The sequence below is a fragment of the Balaenoptera acutorostrata genome, chromosome 2, assembly GCF_949987535.1.
Source record: "Balaenoptera acutorostrata chromosome 2, mBalAcu1.1, whole genome shotgun sequence".
In the NCBI taxonomy this organism is placed as follows: domain Eukaryota; kingdom Metazoa; phylum Chordata; class Mammalia; order Artiodactyla; family Balaenopteridae; genus Balaenoptera; species Balaenoptera acutorostrata.
In genome coordinates this window covers 105,185,485-105,198,714 of record NC_080065.1, presented here as the reverse complement: position 1 = coordinate 105,198,714, position 13,230 = coordinate 105,185,485, and the positions used below count along the sequence as shown (strand labels likewise).

At 38.5% G+C, this 13,230-nt stretch overlaps 1 pseudogene; it reads right to left on the bottom strand.

Annotated features, from left to right (window-relative positions):
* Positions 1-3,573: 3,573 nt before the first annotated feature.
* Positions 3,574-3,868, bottom strand: LOC130707393 (transcription and mRNA export factor ENY2-like; annotated as a pseudogene).
* Between the last annotated feature and the right edge of the window lie 9,362 nt (positions 3,869-13,230).

Below are 13,230 nucleotides of genomic sequence, written 5' to 3'. Positions count from 1 at the left end.
AGAGAGGACGGTTGACAATGAACTTCGGTGTGGGAGAAAGTTAAGACAGGATTTAAAAGAGGATTAAGAGAAAACAGAGGCTCTTGGCTTTACCTTTTTGTGCATTTTGACTGTAAAGATGTGCTGGGCATTGTGGGAAATGTAAAAGAACGACATAATCTCAACCTACAAGGACCTTCTAGTTTAGTTGGAGAGACAGACTAAGACACATAAAGTATTTAAATAATGTTTATGTAAGCACAGATATAAAAACGTTGGAGGACACTTAGCGAACCTGTTACTGGACGAGTGGTATTACAGGGAAACCGGGAGGAGAATGTCACTTTTAACTTTATATACAGATTTGTGTACAGTTTGCATGGGCCTTTATGGTAAAAGTAGATTACTGACATGTCTTTTCAGAGAATTGTATAGCTTGGTTTTGAGATAATTCTCTGATTAACTTAGATCAATCTCTACGAGAGACATACCCCATTCCTTTCATCTGATGATTTTCTTTGTTACCATTTTTTTTTTTTTTTTTTTTTTTGCGTTCTGGTTATGAGTATTTGATTTCTCTGAAAACCTCATGTTTCGAGCAAGTGCTTCAGCCTAGATCTGATAAAATATGAGGAGACTTGAGTTATTATATTGGGTGGGTTCTCTCTCATCCATTCAGAGTGGATTAAATTTTAAAATAAATTATTTGGTGATCTTTTAGTTTTGGAAAACTTTATAGTTTGGGTTCTTTTTAGAAGAGCCTGATAATTTAGCCATCTCAATATTTGTTTACTTGTTTATCAGTTAATTCAAATTTAATTTAAACTACCAATTAAATTTATCAATTATATTTTTAAAAACGTGTGCACGAGGCGTCAGGGGCACGAGGCGGTGCCGGCCTGGCGCGGGGCTGCGGCGGCCGCGTGGACCGGCGCCCGGGGCGGCAGAGCGGGGGCGGGGCCGTGGTTCCGGAGCGCAGCCCCGCCGCCCGGGTCGAGGCGCTAGGGCACCGGGGACGCGTGGTGGGCGCAGGGCAGTGACGCCGGCCCGGGCAGAGGCTGCCGGAGCGCCGCAGGCCTGGAAGTCCGCGCGGGTCGCCTGGAGACGACGCCTCCGCCAGGCCCTGCTCGAGCCCGCCCCGCGCCCAGGCGCACTTGGCCGCCCGGTGCCCACGGCGCGTTGGGCCTCAAACCATGCCGGTGTCTGACCAGGCGTTTGTCACGCTGGCTACCAATGACGTGTACTGCCAGGGTCCTTGGTGCTGGGGCAATCATTGCGGGACCACAGGGCCACCAGGAGGCTGGTGGTGCTGGTCACCCCTCAGGTGTCCAGCCTGCTCAGGGAAATTCAGATTATCCACATTGACACCAGAAGAAGTGAAACCCTTCTGCTGACCAGTAACAATGGGAGACATGGAGAATGTTATCAAAGGCTTATCTGGGGGGAAGGACCTGGGCCTGGGCAATTGTAAGGGATGTTCTGTAAAACTGGGCAGACTAAATTTCCATGCAAAAAGGAAAAAAACAAAAAAACAAAAAAACGTGTGCATGTTAAAATAATTTAAACAATGCAGAAGTAAGCTTTCCACCCCTTGTTGCTAGTTACATAATTCTGTTCCCCAGAGGTAACCCCTAATTGCCTGTCTCTTATATAGTCTTCCTGAGATATTCTCTGCCTCTAAAATTTATATGGGCACGTATCCATTTTTGGATGTATAAATTTACACCTCATACCTTTGAGTGTGAATTAAATATTTCCTGTGTGTGGTGATTATGTAGTCAAGGTTCAGAGCAGGATATAGAAACCACTAGATATTTGAAACAGGAAAGGACTTAATTTAAGCAGTTGGGTTTTAGGCAGTTCCTCTTGGAATTCCTTATGGAACAGTATAAAACTGGTCCATTAGGGGAGCCACTACCTCTGAGGCTACCATTGGAACTGCCACAGCCCAAATAGCCACTGGCCCCAGGGATCTAGAGAATGGAAGCTGCCATCCAGAAATTAGGGAGCTAGATCTAGAAGCTGCCACTATACCTGCTTAATACCTAGGAAGCCTCAAGAAATCAGCTTCTTAACCAACAGTAACATCCAAAAGTCACAGTAAGGTGGCTTCTGCCTCATTCCCTCCTTCCACATTTCATGCAAATGCGTTTAATGGTGGAACCCAATTCACATCTAGCGTCCATCCTAGAAGCTAGGTAGAATGATAGGAAATGGTAGGTAGAATAGGTGGAAAATACAGTTTTAAGCTTTCCAACCCCTGAAAGTAGAAGTAGGTGAAGTAGAGGCTGAGAGTACCAATGAAAGCTCTACCTTTGTAATGTAATTAATTGCTCACCAGTTACTTTGCAATAGGGATTGAGTTGAGTGGACCAGAAAAATTATGCTAACATTTGCTCAACCTTCTGATTTTTTTCTTTTGTTTTCAATAGGATTGGGCCGAGCCTACGCCCTGGCTTTTGCAGAAAGAGGTGCATCAGTTGTTGGTAAGTTGATACATTTTTCTTTTCATTCAGTAGCTAGGAACTAAAATACAGTCTTCACAAGCCAGAGGCCTTTGTATTCACATCAAATAATTTGTTAAGGTCAAATTTCATCACTAATTTTTTCTTGTGCCAGCAAAATTTTTTTCCCCATTGAGGCTAACTTTGTAACTTACTTTTTAAAGTGAACTAGTTTCACAGAATTTGCAACTTAATAGAACTGAGAAAGATGAGCCGACATTCATTATATAAAAGGAAATTCTTGAATTTGGTCTATTGTGGGCTGTAATTTTTCGATGTAGAAGACTGGTGCAAGATGAATCCTTGTAAGTGTAAATATATTGATAAGGTAAGAAATAAGTGCATTTTCATAACTAAATGTTTGGAATCAGGGAATCGAAAGTATTTTTTTTTTAATCTCTTTCATAAAAATTTTTCAAATGGAAGCTTTTATAACAGTTAAAAATTTTTTAAATTAAAGGGGCACTTGCATGAGTTTTATTATGGGGGGATCAGTTGGAAGATGGTGTATTGAAGAATACACCAAAAGTGGGAGGTTTTAGTAATCTTAGTGGTTTGCCTGATGTACTTGGCAGTTGGTATGGACCTAGGAGTGGATTTGTCTACAGCCAAGTCTTTGTGGGGAATATCTAAATGAGTGCCAGGTAGGTACATAGGGCAGATGTATGGCCCAATATTTATTAATATCTGTCCTGGGCTAAAATTGTTAGCCCACATTATTGTCCCCCCAATCCCAGTTTTCCTACATCTTATCAGGGAATACAGAGAGCCAAATTTCTCCCAATTTGTTTACGGAGATGTGTAATAAAAGACTGAACAAGCAGCCAGGTTTTCTAAACAAAGAAGACCTAAGCAGGATATTGAATATACTTTTCTTCCTCAGCATATATCTTTTTTTTTTTTTTAATTCATGAGATATTTATTAAAATAACACATTTAGGGAAAAATATCAATACAATTGTATACATCATTACTGAAAACTGTATACCATCATACAAAAAAGGATTTTATTTTGGGAAATCAATTCCTAATTTATGGCAAGTTTTACTTTCAGAAATAAAACCACAAAACAACACAATCTAATTCAATCTTAACGGCTGGCATGCTGAGCAAGGAATGTTCTTATTCTTTGTAGGAGCTCCTTCTTTACACTGTCAGGTACCAGGGCTCTGCCTTTTGGTGTGATTTCAGCCACCAAGTCATCAACAGTAATGTGTTCTAGTCCTTTTTCTTTAATTACCTTTACAGTGTGCCTTCAACTGATCCTTCCAGCCACATTCAATTAATTTAGCTCTCAGCAACTCTTTGAGGCCTTCTCTTTCTCCGGTTTCTATCAACTTTTGGTTAATTGCTGCTCTCATCTGCGCATCTTTGTTCATCTTGCTAACCACACTCTTCGGCTGCCCGGACCTAGCATATATCTTTATGGAAGGGACACAGCGACTTTGGATGTTCCTTGTTTAAGGTCATAGCCACTGGCTGTTAATCCAGTCTACTTCTTGGGGCAAGGACAAATTTTGATATTGTGGTATTTGGTCAGGGCGTGTATAGTTCAGGCCTTTTTTGCCAGGTTTTCCCCAAAATATTTCATGTCAGGGCCTAAAGGCACATGTTGTTACTTTTTTTTTTTTCCTTTAAAAAAAAAATATTGTTATTTATTTATTAATACTTAAAACTTTTAATTTATTTACATCTTTTCCACTCAATTCCGTAAGTGCAAGTATCTCATTTTATCTTTTGTATCTCCTAAAGTTCTGAGAATGTTGCCTTTTGTAAAGAAGGGACTTTGTTCATTCCTTCCTTTATTGTTTGCTGTAGCCCTTTTCAGGGGGTGGGGCGGGCTGGGGAGTGGTTGGTGTGTCTTTGAGATTGGTTGAATAAATTTCTGCTTTTTTTGTTGTGACTAAGTTATAATCTTAGTTTATAAACTTGTTTTGTAAAACCTTTTGCAGCAGTATGTGTTTATGTGGATCAGTTTTCCTATATTTATTTATTACCTTTGAATTTGTTGAACTCAGATTGGAGTTTTTCAGTTCTAAGAAAAACGTAAACAGGGACAGTGTATCTGTTTATTTTGTCATTGCCTCAGGGATGGTATCGCAGCAAGTGCTTGTGAGAGTCCAAAAAGGCAGAAAATTAGTGTTTTGGGAAAAATATTTACCAAACTAGGCTGGAGAGCCAGATTTAGTTTAGCTTAGTTTATGTGAAAATGTAGAACTTTTCACTGATATTTTCTACCACTTTTTAGCCTGTGACCTAGCTGTGAACTTTCTGGGCTACCAATGGGTTTTGTTCTTCCTTAACCACCACTACCCTCTGCTTTAACTTTTTTAAAACACAGATGCCCTGAGTCCAGGTTGTATCATGTGCACTAACATTTCTCCTGTGTTAATTTTGTTCTGCTCAGCATATTTTTACCTGAGTAAGCAAAAAATAGTAAAGAGGAGTAAGCAAACCTAGGATTTATGACATCAGAGTATCTTGTTTGTGGAAAAATTACTAATCAGTTAATCCTATGACTAGCTCAGAGGCCAGTAAGAAGTAAGACCTTAAGAAATGGAGTACCTTGTTTCTCATATAAGTCAACTTTTGCTAGGTTATGCCGAGTTAACAGACAAATCTCAATGGATTATAATAATAAAGGATAATTTCAGGACTTCCCTGGTGGTGTAGAGGTTAAGAGTCCACCTGCCAATGCAGGGGTTACAGGTTCGAGCCCTGGTCCGGGAAGATCCCACATGCCGCGGAGCAACTGAGCCCGTGCGCCACAACTACTGAGCGTACGCTCTAGAGCCCACGAGCCACAACTACTGAGCCCGTGTGCCACAACTACTGAAGCCCATGTGCCTAGAGTCCGTGCTCCGCAACAAGAGAAGCCACTGCAATGAGAAGCCCACACACCTCAATGAAGAGTAGCCCCTGCTCGCCACAACTAGAGAAAGCCCACGCACAGGAAGGAAGACCCAACACAGCCAAAAATAAAAATAAATAAAATAAATAAATTCTTAAAAAAAAAAAAGGGTAATTTCATACCTACCTGACCTTTCAGCTTCTGGTCAGCTGTGTCTCTGCTTTATGTGTCGTACTAATTTCAGGATCCCAGCTGAAGGAGCAACTTTCATCATGGCTGTTCTTCCGGCAGAAGGAAAATAAAAATGGATCCCCTTGGTGTCTCATAAAGCTTCTGTTTAGAAGTGGCATGTCATTTCTACTCACCTTTCATTGGCCAAAGGAAATCACCTGGCCAAGCCCAAAGTTAAGGGTATCACTTAAGATATTCTCTTCATGTAAATATGATTGCTATGTTTTATATTCCGTAATATAAAGCATTATGGGAGATTTAAATCTGGGTATCAGAACTGCTAAGCCTGTGGCTGATAATTACAACAAGGGACATTTGGTTTCGTACACGTTACATCTTTCAAGAAATGTTCGCACATGTCTGAAGGAAATGTTGGGAATGGAATAGGTTTGAGATTTCCTCAGTAGGTGAGCTGTATCGAGTTCTCTGAATATTAAGTTTTGTCTTGAGGGCGTGAACACAAAGAAGATGGAAGTGTTCCAGCAAGGAGAACCTCTTTTTGGACAGTAAGAAAGGCAGAATGCTTTCTATTCTTGAACTGGAGGAGTAGCATTTTTGGGTAATTGAAACTGCAATCTTTTGAAGTAAGATCGACATGATTTCTTTTCTGTACTGCAGTTGCATAATCACTGGTAAAGATGAGTTACAAGTTCCTGTGGTCTGATGCCAGAGCCTGTGTTTTTAACCGCTGTGTGATCCTGATAGCCAGAAGGTGAACTGCAGTGGGGAAAGTGAATTGTCTTTGAAGTTAGGTCAGGCTATAAATCCTGTTTCTGCTGTCTAATTACATGACCTCTGAATATTAGTAGCCACCTTACCTAATAACTTCCAGGATTATGATGGGGATTAAATGACATCAAGAATTAAAACCTTTTGTAAAGGGGGTAAAAAGCGAATAATAGTGACTGCCTACCGTGTGCTGGGCACTGTGCTCAAGATTATGTCAAAGTGAGCTTAGGGGGCATCCCAGGCTGGCGTGAAGTCATCTAGGGGAACAAAGTGAGAGATGAGAGATTACAGGAGGTCAGGTCATGTAGGACCATTTAGTTCAGAGTAAGGACTGGCTTTTACCCTGATTGAGATGGGAAGCCATTGGAGAGCGTGGAGGAGCAACATGACCTCATTTAAGGTTTAAGTGGATCATTCTGAGTGCTGTGTGAGGAATAGGTTCTAGGGGAGCAGGCGTGGAAGTGGAGAAGTACGTTGGGCATATTGGGGTCTATTATCCTATTAACAATTCTTGTCCACACTTGTGATTTTTTGTTAAAAAAAGAAGAGGAAGCAGAGAGATCTGTCAGGTTATTGCAGTAATCTACATAAGAGATGGAGGTGATTCAGACAGGTGGTAGGGATGGAGGTGGTGCAAAGAAGTTAAATTCTGGATATATTTTGAAGGTAGGTATGGCAGGATTTGCTTATTTGCTGATGTGGGTTGAAAGGGAGAGAGAAGGATAAAGTGGTGGTTTACCGAGATAGGAAAGACTGGAGGAGGGCCGGATTCGCAGAGAGGGGACATTCCCAGTAGACTTTCAGATGGGGATAGTAGGTAGGCAGTGGGACATAGGACTCTGTAGTTGGGGGGACAGGTTGAAGCTGTGTAAATCTGTTTTCAGTTTCTAGGTGGTATTCAAAGCCAGGAGACTGGATTAGATTACCCAGGTGGTGAGTGCATATAAACAGGAGATAGGGTCCCAGCACTGAACTCTGGAGGGGACTCAGTCTCTCATTTTCAGTTTCTTCTCCCTTTAAGGAGACCTTTGATGCCTTCTTGTTGTTGAGACAGATTAAGTCCCTTAAATTAAAGAGCCCTAATTTAAGACGTTGCTTTCTAAACTGTCACAACATTTTGGAGGTCTTCAAATATTTAGATACATTTATGGCCATTCTGGAAAAGACTCTGATGAACTAGGGTGATTGTATCTTTCTACCAAACGTGAAAATAGTATGGCAGCTCTGTGTTTTCCGCCTTTTCTTTGGCTGTCAAGAAGCTTGAGGGTAAACCTGACACTGTCCCCAAATAGAGTAACTACCATTAGCATATGCTTTGAGTAGGCTTCTCTTTCTCTGATGTACGTTTTCTTAATTTTTCCGTTTTTTAATAGTCCTTGCACATTTAAGCCACCTCAAATACTTTTTGGTAGCAGTCAGGACATGAACAGAATACAGGAAGAAATCCCCATTGGGCCCACAGCTCTAAAATCAATGAAATGATTCTTAATGCTATTGTTTGCTATCGGAAACTTTATCAAAATAGGAGGAAAGGCATCAAGCATAGAAAACAGAAATGTCTGGAAGAACATCCAAGAGATGGTTAATAGCAGTTACCTCTGGGGTAAGACAAGGATTAAAACGACTTTTTGAGTCTGCAGGGTTTGAATTTCTTGAAAGCATTAAAAAAAAAAAAAAGTAAATAACCTCTCCAAAAAATAAGTACACTTGTAGTATAATATTGCCCGTGTCATCTTTTTATATGCTTCTCAGATTACTCATTGTAAAGGATTTCACTCACAGAATCAATACATATGCAAGTTATTTTGATTTTGTAAATTTGGAAGCACCATTTTACTTTGGAAATAAAAGTCGTTTATAGATATGTCATTGGTAGTGGATATGACTCAGCTGGTGTCAAACCCTTGGACTGAATAAATATATGAACACGAATATGTGTAAGCACAGTGATAAAGCACTCTTCAAATACAAAGCATTATAACATTATTACTCTTGATAATTAAGTGGCAAGTTAGAAACTGCTATATAAGCAATTTCCCGCACTGAGCTACAGCAAAAAGGACGAACTACTTATAGTAAAGTGAAGCAGTAAAGTGAGGGCAGACTTTAAGGGATCTTGAAAGTTAGGCAGTGAATAATTAGGGTTCCACTGCAGATTTTGAGCAAGGGGATGACGTAGTATAAAGGCTGCCTTTGGGCCATTACCCAGCAACAGTCTGCTGATTGCCTGGAAAGATTAAGATTGGAGGCAGAAGACCACCGGGAAGGCAACTGTAGTAATCTGGGCATGAAATTATAGAATAGGAAAGAAATGGCAGTAAACGATTCCTCGAAAGAACTGGAAACTCCTCAGTGCACAAACTGTCTACCTTGCGAGCTTAAAGCACCTAGTACAGTGCTGGATACAGAGTGGGAACAGAGTGAACATTTGAAGAGTCATAATGAAATTGATGTCAAGCCTTGATGGCTCAGTGACATGTGCTGTTCAGAAATGGGAGAAAGGAAAGAGTACCTGGGAAATAACTCACCCAGCAAACTGATGTTGAGAAGATGGGACAGTTTGAGGAAGATGATAATCAATTTGCTTTGCTTTTTTTTTTTTTTCCTATCAAACTATAAGTGACGTATATTCCCTCAGCTGGTTTAGCAGCCCTGATATCAGGAGACCCAAAGCATGTTTCTTGCTCTAGTCTTTGGAGCCAATAGTCAGGGCTGAAGGATAGCAAGAAAGAACAAGAAAACCAACTTCTGAGAGCAAAGTCCTGTACACAAATAGGATTGCTAAAGACAAATCCAGATTTCTCAATCTGGTTTTTGTAACAAAACACTGGAAAACAATGTATGTAATGCTCATCAAATAATATTAATGCTCCAATGTTACCTCTGTTTCTCTTTCAACATTTCAATAAAGGAACTTATGATCTGCAACACGTATAAAGAATTAAAATCTTTTATAAGTAAGGGACACGTACACATCTGTAAGAAAGAAAAACACCCCAAATGAAACGTGATTTAAGCAGGCAAAACAATAAGAAGTATAAATGACCAATAAGCCCATGAAAATAATGTTACCTTACTAGTGCTCAAAGAAATGTAAATTAAATAATGAGCTACAACTTGTAATCATTTAATTGTTATACTGAAAAGAATGATGATGTCCAGTGTTGGGAGGATATGGGGAAACAGGCCTTGTCACAAACATGGTTCTGTTTTCAGGCTTGGATAGCTGATAACTTGATACTTTGTATTTAGGTATCCATTTACCTATTAATAGAGTACTTTTACAGGCTCCAAGTGTGTTTTAGAATTCTCTGGATTCTTATATCCCTGCTCTAGTGGTTAGCATATTGCAGGTATTTAGTAAAATCTTGGGGTGGATTTTTAGTAAAAAACCTTATGTAGTCTTTAGTAGACTATCCAAGTCATTGATTTATTTAAAATGACAGAAATAGGAAAAAGATTTTACATCTTAAAAAAAAAAAAAACAAAACTCTTCAGAGCTATAAACTGGATTTTATATGGAGGATTTACAAATATATCACTTTGGGGGATATTTTGATGGTTTTAGCTGAAAAGACTCTGTCCTTAACTATCATAATCTTAACCATTTTTACTCCCTAATTTAAGGCTATTTGTTTGACTGGGGTGGCTGATTTACTGTTCCTTCTATATTCTCCCCAAGCACATGTGATTTTTTTGTTTGTTTGTTTTTTTTAGTGGAAATAATTAGGATAAAAGAAACTTGTTTACAGCATTAGAGGAGCAGAGTGGTATTGTGGTAGGTCCAGGTTCTAGTCTGAATTTTGCCATTTCATACAGCCTTGGAGCCTGGACAAGCTTTGGAGCCTGGAACAAGTTACATAACCTTTCCTAAACTTTGCTCTTCTGCGAAAATAGGAACAACTGTTCCGGCCAAACTCCTAAAAAGCTGTATGGAGATCAAATGCAGCAATGTACATAGATGGGTCTTTGAAAATGTAAGGTATATACATACCAGTATAAGGCGGTAATGGTATTTTAAAATATTATTGTGATTAGAATTTTAGTCATATATTTAAGCTGAACAGTGTCACATAGTGTGGATGCATTTCTCTTTGTATACAATCTGTGAACATTGTTGCTATCCAAGCCCTTCAGCGTGTAACCAGTGCTTTTCTAGTTAAGCCTGAAATCCCTGTGATTTAGCTCTGGTGATAGTGGGATAACTGAGTGGGGTCAGTGTTAAGTTTGTACTCTCTAAGGTGGAGACTTGTCTTGAATAAATCTATTCTGAAACTGTTTCACTGCACATCATTGATCTCAATAATTATTTATACAGTCTTCAGTTCTTACCTTTGCTTGCACTTGGTTGCACTTTGAACAGTTTCCACTTGGGGGTAGTGTTTCATTTCACAATTGAACAATTCTTTCTTTACTTTAGTATGGCCTTTGCCAGTTTGCTCTTGAACTTTCCCTTGCTTAGTTAAAAAGGGTCTTAATAGACTGTTAGCCGCATGTTTTAAAATCTTGATTTTTAAAAACTGTTTCCTGTCATTTGAGTAATTGTACAGAAATGAATAATTAATAGGAATTTAGTCTTGAGAATCTTAACACTTTTTTTTTTAAATCTCTGAGGGATAATGTAAGCCTTTTCCCCATTATTTTGTGTCTTTGAGGCATTTTTTATTTGCAGTAAGGCTGTTAAGACTATATTGTTAGAAAAAATATATCCCAGTCCACATTTTGAAAAACTCATTTCCTTTAAGAGTAAAAGCACATTAGGCTAGCTTTGCTCGGTATCATCCCTGTATCTCCCTTTACCACCCAACCCCACTTGCAGCCCTCACTCCAGCCCCCACCAAAAGAGACCCATTCTTGAAAAGAAAAACAGATCTTGTGGGTTTTTCTTTTTTCCCCAGGTATGGTAATTATCCATTTGGTAATATTAAGAGACTTTAAATTTTAGTATATACCTCTATGCCATTTATTAATTAGTAATTTTTAAATTGTTATATTCTGCACAGTGTGCAATAACCCTATAAAAATGATCACTTTGCAATGCAAATTAATTCTTTGTCCCAGGTATTTGTTTTAAATTCTGTTTTTTCCAAGTTATTTGGCATTGATCTATATATCTTTTCATTTGTTTTTGCATGTTATTTTGTAAATAATTAAATTATTGTATAAATTACCTTCGTTATCATATTATTTAGTTATGTTGGCTTTTATAAACTTTATGATGCAATTAGTGCATTAGTGTAGTTACCACATACTTAACTTTCAGTAGATTATAAACTCTGAGGATAGGCACCATTCTTATACATCTGTAGATTTCTGTAGATTTCCTTGCAAATAGTAAATGTGCAATTAATGTTTGTATCTATATAATTGGATATAGGGAGATGTTATGTGGTAAGTGTGGTCAGTTGTTAAACATATAAATTACATATATGCTATAATTAGTGACTGAACACATATTAGTTGTGTATGTAATTTTTGACCTCTTTCAATAAATAGTTTTTATTTCTTTTTTTGGTAGACCATGACACACTATGTTTTATAAAAATTCACGTGTGCTTCTCCAAGAGTTTAATATTGTGCTTGTTCTTTTTTTTTTTTTTTTTTTTTTATAAATTTATTTATTTATTTATTTTTGGCTGTGTTGGGTCTTCGTTTCTGTGCGAGGGCTTTCTCCAGTTGCGGCGAGCGGGGGCCACTCTTCATCGCGGTGCGCGGGCCTGTCACTGTCACGGCCTCTCGTTGCGGAGCACAGGCTCCAGACGCGCAGGCTCAGTAGCTGTGGCTCACGGGCCCAGTTGCTCCACGGCATGTGGGATCTTCCCGGACCATGGTTCGAACCCGTGTCCCCTGCATTGGCAGGCAGGTTCTCAACCACTGTGCCACCAGGGAAGCCCCGTGCTTGTTCTTTATCACCATTCCTGTAAACAAAGACCTTCTTGACGTGGAGAAGATATTTCACATTGTGTATTTAACCTTTCTTTCTTTCTTTCTTTCTTTTTAATTATGGTAAGAACATTTAATATGAACATTTAACAAATTTTTAAGTGTACAATACAGTATTATGCACTGCAGGCACTATGTTGTATGGCAGATAAGATCTATAGAACTTATTCATCTTGCATTATTGAAACTTTATGCCCACCGATTAGCAACTCCCCATTTTCTCCTCCCCCTAATCTTTGCAACCACCATTCTACTCTCTGATTCTATGAGTTTGACTATTTTAGGTACTTTGATGTAAGTGGAATCATGCAGCATTTGGCCTTCTGTGACTGGGTTACCATATTATCTTCAAAGCTCATCCATCTCATTACATATTGCAAAATTTCCTTCTTTTTTTAAAGGCTGAATAAATACATTGTATTTATGTACCACATTTTCTTTATCCATTTTTATCTGTCAGTTGATATTTAGATTATTTCTACATCTTGGCTATTGTGAATAGTGCTGCATTGAACATTTGGAGTGCTGTTGTCTCTTTGGTTCCTGATTTCAATTCTTTTGAATAAATACCTGGAAGTGGGATTGCTGGATCGTGTGGCACTTCTAGTTGTAATTTTTTGAAGAATGTCCATACTGTTTTCCTGTGTATTTAATCTTAAAAGTGATCTTTAGGTTTTTTTCTTTTCTTTCTTTTTGCTAAAAGTGGTTTGAATCATGGTCTTTTTCTTTCTAAAAAAGGAGAAGCATTGCACAGTTAAAAATTTCATGACATGAACCTGTGTTTAAATATTTTTCTGCTTCATATCTATATATGTATATATATTTTTTCATATCTATATTTAAAAACAAAGAGGCATGTTTTGAAAGTACGTATCTCATGGTGTGTTCAGTAAGATGGGAATATAGTAGTAGGGAATTAGGAAGTTGACTGAAGAAATACACTAATAATATAATTTCATTTCCAACTCATATTTTTAAGGTCTAGAACTGAAT